The sequence below is a fragment of the Solanum tuberosum genome, unplaced genomic scaffold (assembly GCF_000226075.1).
Source record: "Solanum tuberosum cultivar DM 1-3 516 R44 unplaced genomic scaffold, SolTub_3.0 scf00045, whole genome shotgun sequence".
NCBI classification, from domain to species: Eukaryota; Viridiplantae; Streptophyta; class Magnoliopsida; order Solanales; family Solanaceae; genus Solanum; species Solanum tuberosum.
In genome coordinates, this window is record NW_006238972.1 from 1,762,828 (window position 1) to 1,771,453 (window position 8,626).

Consider the following 8,626-nt stretch of genomic DNA (forward strand, 5'->3'; position numbering starts at 1 on the left):
CCTTTTCTAACTGCCTCCACCCCAAAATTCGGTGAAGCTCCGGCAAAACAAATACCCATAGTTCTCTTTCTCTATTAACCTTCTTCTATTTCACGTTGTTAGCAGCATCCAGATAAACCCCGTTAACTCTTTTCCTACAACAGCTTCCTGGAGCCCACCAGTAGTTCTCCAACTAAAACCCCATCCCATTTTCCCCTTTGTTTGCAATCAGTGACTCCAATGAACCGAATCAAAATTAAAAAAATTGTCAGTCAGTTCCCTTCCTCTTTCCCTTCCCCGTTTCGATTTTGTTCGTTTTTCAAGTATAGCTCCAAATCCAGTTAACTCGAAGTCACCGACCCCATTGCTACAAACAACAAGTTCAAACATCTCCCTCAAACTCATTCATCGGAGGAAGACACACTACAACAAAACGCCTAAATTGCGGGGGTTAAAATTACATGTTCTGACGGTCAGTAACCCCCACAATTTAGTGTTGCGGCAGTTGAGAGAACTCCTGCAATTAGGTGCGTCACAATTAAGTCCGGGGAGTTTTGGACGAACCCCTGCTACCATTAGCGGGGGCTTATTACTGGGGGTTTTAAACCCACAAACATATATCTATAAAACTGCACTTCAATATCTAGGAGTCAAAACCCCAGCAATTTGTGAACTTTGGGAGTCAAAACCCCCACAAATCATGAATTTTACATTAAGATTAACAGGAGTTCTAACCCCTGTAATTTATGAACATGTAACCTTCTAGAGCATTATGCTAAAAAATTATATTTAAATATTAATGACTAATTAACATGTACATCATAGTCAAACCTAAAAAGGCTTATTAGTATTAAGAAATAACAAAATATTTCAACAAAAAAATATATCATAAAGTGTAGTATTAGTTTTACAAACTAAATTGAAACATATCATTCACTTCAACCATTACGATTACAAGAAACTTTAAATCACTACAAAAACTGTCATTCGCTAATCTTGCTTTTATTGATGAAAAGGGTTCACTAGCATCCATACTCAAGAAATGACCTGCAACTATTCATGGAACTTCAACGATTGTCACTACGACTACTATCACTGGCATCACCTGTCTGCAAAGGAAAATACACAATAAGTGATATGATAAATGCTCTCACCAAAATACACAATCAGTGACATATAAATGCTCTCACCCTTTCTTTGTAACCTCTTTTGAATGCAATAAAATGATTAGGACTGAAACGTAATCCAACCATTATGGTGATTTATAAAAAAAATACTTGCATATTGTATGTCAACAACAATATGCAAACAAATACTAAATTCTCTACTATGAGTGTCAATACAAATGCTAGTCATAAACAAATAGGTCAATACTAACATACAAGAATATGCAAAAATATGTTCTGGACCTTGCTACTTCTTTATTGCACATAATAGTAAAAGAATCACAAGTTTTTATCTTGCTCTTGTGTTAATCCAGACCAAACAACACTCCACAAAGTTCTATAGATAAATACTCATATTTCCACATTCTTTTTTCCTAATCCAGACCAAACAACACTCCACATTCTAAGCTCCAGAAGCAATCCTGGAAATTTTTAGTGAACTTGACCTTCTTCAATTTTAACCACATTTTCTTTCTCATTTTATAACTTACATTCTCTACTATGAAAGGCAATGCCAATCATAAACAAATAGGCCAATACTAACAGAATATGCAAAAATATGTTCTAGACCATGAGTACTGCCTTGCCCATAAAACTTTTCCAGAAATAAAGAAGCTAATCTCAGTAGATATGTCACTAGAAAACACAGTTGATCTAGAAAATGGCTGCAACTAAACTAACGTACCTGATATATAAATAATGTCATTTAGGAAGAGAGAATGTAAATATTATATGTACCATTGTAGGAGGAGGAGCAAATAACCCCACAAATTGTTCTGGTAATGTCCCTTCTTTCATTATCATATATGACTTGAAAGCAGCCATCATTTGATTGTGAGAATTCAACAATTTATTGTAATTCTGTTGGCAATTGGATGGACACGAAACACTCGAAGCATTCATACCACTGAATCGAGGTCTTGCTTGTTTAAAAACTCTAGTGGGAGCAACTCCTAATCACAAACACCTTACCCTTCCAGAGTGCTCTTTTCCTAGCAGTTTGCCAACTGCACCATCTGGCGATATTATAGACTCATCCATAGTGCTTTGACTCAAAGTTTGCTGATTTTTTTCCTGAGTATAGTACACACACAGAACACATTATCGAAATGTTAAAAACTAATTGAGAACAGAGATATATTACCTAAATATAAGCAAAGTGCATTCACATATTCCTGAGTTAGGTATTCACATACTTCTGAGTTTGGCATTCACATAATAGATTTTCCTGGGTTAGCCATTCACATATTTAAGCAAAGTACATGCACATATTCAATCAAAGTGAGAGATTAGTAGTTAGGCATAATTTTAAACCATTTACTCAAGTAGGGATTTTAAACCATTTCAAAATGACAGCACGCTATACTAAACAAGGCACCATCAAACTGATTTGACCAATAGCAATGACGAAAACATTAACAGAGAATCTCAGGTTTAAAATAAATGAGAGACTAAACATAAACTGCTTGGCTTAACTTGTTAGTAGAAAAGGGACAGACTTGAAATAACCAAGGAAATGGAGTGCTATTATTTCCCCCTTAAGAAACTTACACAGACAACTTTTGTCGCTTCATTAACATACGCTTCATTTACATTCTTATGAGTAGCAAGATAAAGTTCTACTCGTCCAGGCACTTGACCGGTCTCAGCCATCTATAAGCAAAAGAATCAACTCAGAATAACTTAACTAATTAAAAATAATTACAGTTAGCTTAATAACTAAAATAAAATGAAATGAACTAAAATCTTTAACCATTTCAGCCCTTCTTCTAGAGTTAGCTTTGGATCCACTTGTGTGTGGAATGATTTGTTTCTTTCAACTTTCAGCATTTCTATTGCACATTTCCTCACAAAAAAGATACACAAAATTCAATCATTAAAAAGTAATTATATGACTACACATACTAGTTGAAATAATTAAATATATATACTTGTGTTTCTTTTTTATAACGATAATTAACATAAGAAGTCCATTGATCTCTTGGAATTCCAAGTGGAACATTATCCATGATCTGAGTTTTGCTCGGATCACTGAACACTTCCCATATGTCCAACCTATTTGCACTCCATTTCTTTGAAATACAATTATAAACATATCGTCGTGCAACTAAGTCGATTGTCTCGAAAAAAATCGGGGCTTCAAGATTATACACTAGTTAGCTTATCTATGAAATCCAAATATAAAGGTCCAAGAAAAGAATATAGGTATAGTAGTCAGAATATATAATTTATACCACTATGATTTGATCAAAGACGCGATCAAAGTATGACATAGGCATATTCGGCCATTTGTCAAAATGTATTGGAAATAAGGAGGAATCAGCAGCTAAAATTCCACAAAAACCAGAAAGAAGGGGTTGTGCTTCTCCAAATGGAAAATCCAGGGAATCAAAATTGACCACAATACGATCTTCTCCAGGTAAATTTAGCACTTCTTTGACTTTCACTTTGAGTTTCTTTTTGTTTCCTTCTGAATCTGGAATAGAGAAAAAGAAATGAAATGACAACAAAGCCAGTTGGTAGCCTTCAATATACTTACAAAGATCCTGTTCAAGGAAGCCACTTTGTATCATGAAATTCTTAACAAATATATTATTTCTAAATTTAAAGCTAAGTGTCAACACTAGATGGACACAAATCGATCTTGCAAGAAAATCAATTTTGTCATCAATAGGATCAACTAGTGTTGGTACTTATGCTAAATAAACACATTATCACCTAATTTAAAGCTAAGTGCCAACCCTCGATGGACACAAACAAATTATCACAAAATTAAAGCTAAGTATCAATACTAGATGGACACAAACACATTATATAAAACAATTGTACTTGAACTTTAGAAATTTATAAGCACCAAACCTTATCTCCTACTTTGATGAAAGACGCATAATAGTCTTGTATCAACTTTTTTAGATGTTGAGCTTCCTAAGTTGCCTAGCACGAAAAAAAAATTAAAATTTCTTCATTAATCAATAATTCTACGGGAATTTTTGGAGGCGGTGTATCCTGAGTAGCCTCTCTGCTTTCAGAATTTTGCAACACGGTTGTTTCCCCATGCATAACCCAAATGACATAATTTTGAGGAAATGGCTTGCAAATCAAATGATCAAACACTACAGCTCTAGTCTGCCATTTTCCAAAACAACATTGAGGACACGGGCATTTTATTCTATCTTCTATAGCTCCATTTTTAAATGCAAATTCTAGGAACTGATTCAAGCCAACCAATATTCTTTTGTGGTCCTTGGCATTCTAATCCAAGATTTATCCATCGAAAAAAACAAGATTAGCAGACAATATCACCTATAAGATTGACATGAGAAAATTATAAGAGTAGAGACATATTTAACAATTTATGTACCAGTATATGCAGAAATGGAATATATGCAGAAGAGGGTAAGTAATAGCACAATCTTTCATCTAGTTAGTTTCCATTTCAAGCTGATCGATCTATTTTCGGTCATAATGTTCTCTATTTTCATGCCAAAACTATAACATAATGGACATAGCAGGAAGTTGATTTACACAAGAACATTCACTATTGTCGTTGACTTTAAGCATAAGCATCAGATGAACTTGAGGCCTTAACTATTTCCTTAGAGGCCTAACCACTGAGAAATTATAGTGATCTAAGCAGATGAAAGAGTACCTCAACTTTCTTTATCCCTGAAGATCTAGAAGCTCTCCCGTTAATTCCAGTTCCAAATATTGGAGAGGGGTCGGACCTGATAAATTAAACAAAGAAACATTTTCTATAAGATTATACATTTGTTTATATAAAACAATACAGGAACAATTGAGGACACACTTTGGTCCAAAATGGGATGTTTTTGTACAGAGGAGGTCTGTTTATGACCCTTTAGCTATGCTTACTCCTGGCCAGAATTACACATATGGTAAGGGCAAAACAAATCTGAGACACTGGCTATCCTAGAAGCTATCAAGCATTGTAATAACAAACATTTGGATCATATCATGATCCAGCCATATTCAATATTTTTACAAAGAGTACTTGTGGATAAATGCAAACTACCTTGGAATATAGTCAATTGGATTGAAGAGATACAACAAATAAGCAAAGACATGTAGCCAAATAAGCAAAGACATGCAGATTTAGAAGAATGATAAACTAGTGATTTAGAAGAAAAAAAAATGAAGATACAAATCAATAAGTATAAAGAGATAAGTGAAGATTGAGGGCACATGTAACAGCTAAAGAAGAATTAATTAACAAACAAAAGGGGAAACTATATACACCTTACTCCAGCATAAACAAGGATCAACAGAGACGACAACTCCAAATTTTACGAAGAAACAAGGCACCTCTTAGCGACAATTTTTCGAGGGTGCGGAATTCATCAGTGCGGAATTGCTTTATTAAATTTTATTTGACCTTTTGGTAGTGTAGTAGATGAGAAATTCATGACATTTGTGGTAGGTGGTAGTGTGGTAGGTGAGGAATTCATCTTAAAGATTTTATTATAATATTCTTTTTTCATGGTAAAATGTAATTATACTTATCGTAATATTCTTTAATATTATTTTTTGGTAGTGTTAAATTCATGGTAATATGTAGTAATATTTATTGTAATATTCTTCCGATAGTTGTTTTAGTCTGAATATTTCTTTAATATTATTTATGATATATTCTAGATATAACATATCTTGGGTTCTTTGGTACATATATAAATTTTTCTCCATTAATTGTTCTAATAGTTTTATATCTTCCATAGATTCTGTCCAATATTGTAAATATTCGTAATTCATTTTAATCTGAATTTATTTCTAAATCATATCATTCTATTCTTTCGGAGTCTAGATCATGTAGGTCTATTTCATACCATTTTTGGTTTAATATATCTTCTGATTCGTTATTATTAAATATTTTTTCCCATATTATTCTTCTTAATTCAATTATTTCTATATTTTTAAGTATATATAAGATTAAAGTTTCATAGTTTTTTATCATTTCGTCATGCATATATGTAGTCATGTTCTTTACTATGCGGGTTTTTTATTTCAAATTATTCCTTCCTATCATATTCATAATTGATTAAATTCATATTAGATTATTTGTTTATCATGTTCTCCTGTCACTACTAGCATCATACTTTCCTCACCTACTGATTTCAACATTAGGATAGCATAGTATAGAAGTTTTCTCCCTGTTTCCAGTGTGCTAATAAACTAGAAATCATGATTCAAATAATTCTAATACATAATAACTAACATAAATTTATTCAATCATATATATGATATTTAGGAATATATGAAATTAGTTCTGCATATTTATTCAACAATGTACCTTTGCATCTTGTTTATCCATGATATCTGAGGGTTGCTCTATTATCTATTAAGTATTTTAAATATTTGAGAGAGTATTTTTTATGAAACTGCTTCGTTTATTCAAAGTGTGTCCTTTATGTTACATCTTCCTTCCTTTATATAGAAAGGACATCCTATCTACTGCACTTACAAATTCTATCTTATCTTTACATTAATGTACAATAATGCACTACTTCATGACTTTCTTACATAATACTATTTACTTTATGATTTTTTTACACTACTTTGTGACTTTTTTACACTACCACACCTACCCTCTTTACACTTGTCCCTACACACCACACCTACTACTTTTAATATGCATCCTACATTGTTGACTAATTTACACTACACTTTCTTACAATAAGACTAATAATTTACAATAATAGTACTATTCACTATTTGCTTTTGGCTTTTTTGGCCAAATATATCTTCTTTGCCTTATCTCTTTAGTTGTCTTTATCTTCTTTGTCCCTATCTTCTTTGTCTTGACTTTATTCTAACTGGACATCGGGAATCACGTTGTCTTCTCCATTACATTTTGAACATAGATGATCAGGGTATTTGTGTCCAATTAGCTTGCAATATCTGGTTAATAGTTCTGGCGAAATAAATCCTGCTTTGAGTGCTCTTGTCGTAGGTCTTTCTTCTGGTTTTAATAATGATAAAATCCATCACTGGACTTCATCCATATCTACTTTTGTTAGTTCTCTTGAATTTGAATATATCATTAACTGGTCTCTAGAGTAGTAACTCCATATAGCATTTCCGTTCAAATAATTATTTTCTAACTCTTGTACAATAGTTGATATACCAATTATTCTTTTATTGGCATAAAAACTTGGTATCTCTATTTTTTAGTATTTCTTTCTTGTTGTCCGATATCATCAGGTATAATCATATATTTGGTTAATCCTATCTTAATAACTTGAATTGGAGGTTTTATCTCCTCGTATAATATCTCCGTTGGTGCTGTATAAAACTTTATATAAAATAAATTTTCTTTGGTAACTCTTTTATATGTGACTAATGCTTTGTGTAATTCTGGTATTCCACTTATCTCTTCTCCATCGTATGTATATATGATATTTAATAGTCCATAATTGTAACATGTTCTTACTAAATTGGCATTAGTTTTTGGTTGTTCAATTAACTTTATAACCTTGTAATTTTTGGGTTAGGTAGTCTTGATTTGGTTTTTTGGTTGTAGTGGATCTAGGATTACGGTTTAAATAGGTTTGGATTTTGTATATATTTTCAATATAGGTTCTCGTAACATGGTTATATAATTTTTTCTCGTTTTGTAGTCTATCTGCATAGGTTGAGGTTTGGGGTTCCATAGCCAATGTGTTTTTTGGTGTTCTCGGAGTAAATGGTTTTTCAAATAGCTAGTTTAAGTTTGTATTCTTATGTTGTTTTTCACTAACTTGTTTGCTCGTACCTACAGCTGTATTTAAACAAACATTATGGGTTTTAAGGTATTTCCCAAAGTTACCTTTTAGATCTGGATTTTTAAAGTCTTCTGATCGACTTAGCTCCTCATTTTTATAGTCATACTGCTGACTTCGTATTTGTTGTAGCTCTTTGTCAATATTTTCTACTTTTGTGCAAAGTAGGTTCATAGCTTTGAGTATTTCTTCTATAGTATTTTCTTTTTCAGTCTGTGTAGCTTTGTCTTGATAAGTAATCTGCAATAACATTCTTGTCAGTTTTTATCACTTCAATAGTAAATGTAAAATTTAATATATTTAATACCAATCTTCTCATTTCTTTCGTAGTTACCGAATCTTGTATTTTTCTTGTTAGCCACCATTTTACTTGTGTATTATCGGTCCTTATAATAAATTTGTTATATACAATATATGGTTCAAATGATAGTAAACATTTATATACTGAATATAATTCTTTCCTATTTATTTCCCATCTTATTTATGTATTAAATAAATATTCCTGAATAATATCTACAATGATGTTCTATTTTTTCTTTATCATACCTATATTTTAAGACTCCTCCATAACTTTTTTCACTGACATCTGATTCTACTATATAATTAATTTTTTGTTTTCATCCGGAAAATATAGTTTAGGTAGGTTCTTACATAATAGTTTTATTTTTTGTATTTGTGTTTGGTCTTTTTTATCAAACTGGTATTCTA

At 32.0% G+C, this 8,626-nt stretch overlaps 1 long non-coding RNA gene across 1 annotated transcript in view; it reads right to left on the reverse strand.

The window, feature by feature from the left end:
• Positions 1 to 847: 847 nt before the first annotated feature.
• LOC107059916 (uncharacterized) overlaps positions 848 to 8,626 on the reverse strand; it is a 12,296-nt gene continuing 4,517 nt past the window's right edge. The window contains exons 2-6 of the long non-coding RNA XR_001473023.1: positions 4,795 to 4,870; positions 2,899 to 2,991; positions 2,697 to 2,798; positions 1,884 to 2,219; positions 848 to 1,088 (exon numbers count right to left, since the gene is read on the reverse strand). This is a non-coding gene — a long non-coding RNA (uncharacterized lncRNA). The remainder of the gene's footprint in view (positions 1,089 to 1,883; positions 2,220 to 2,696; positions 2,799 to 2,898; positions 2,992 to 4,794; positions 4,871 to 8,626) is intronic.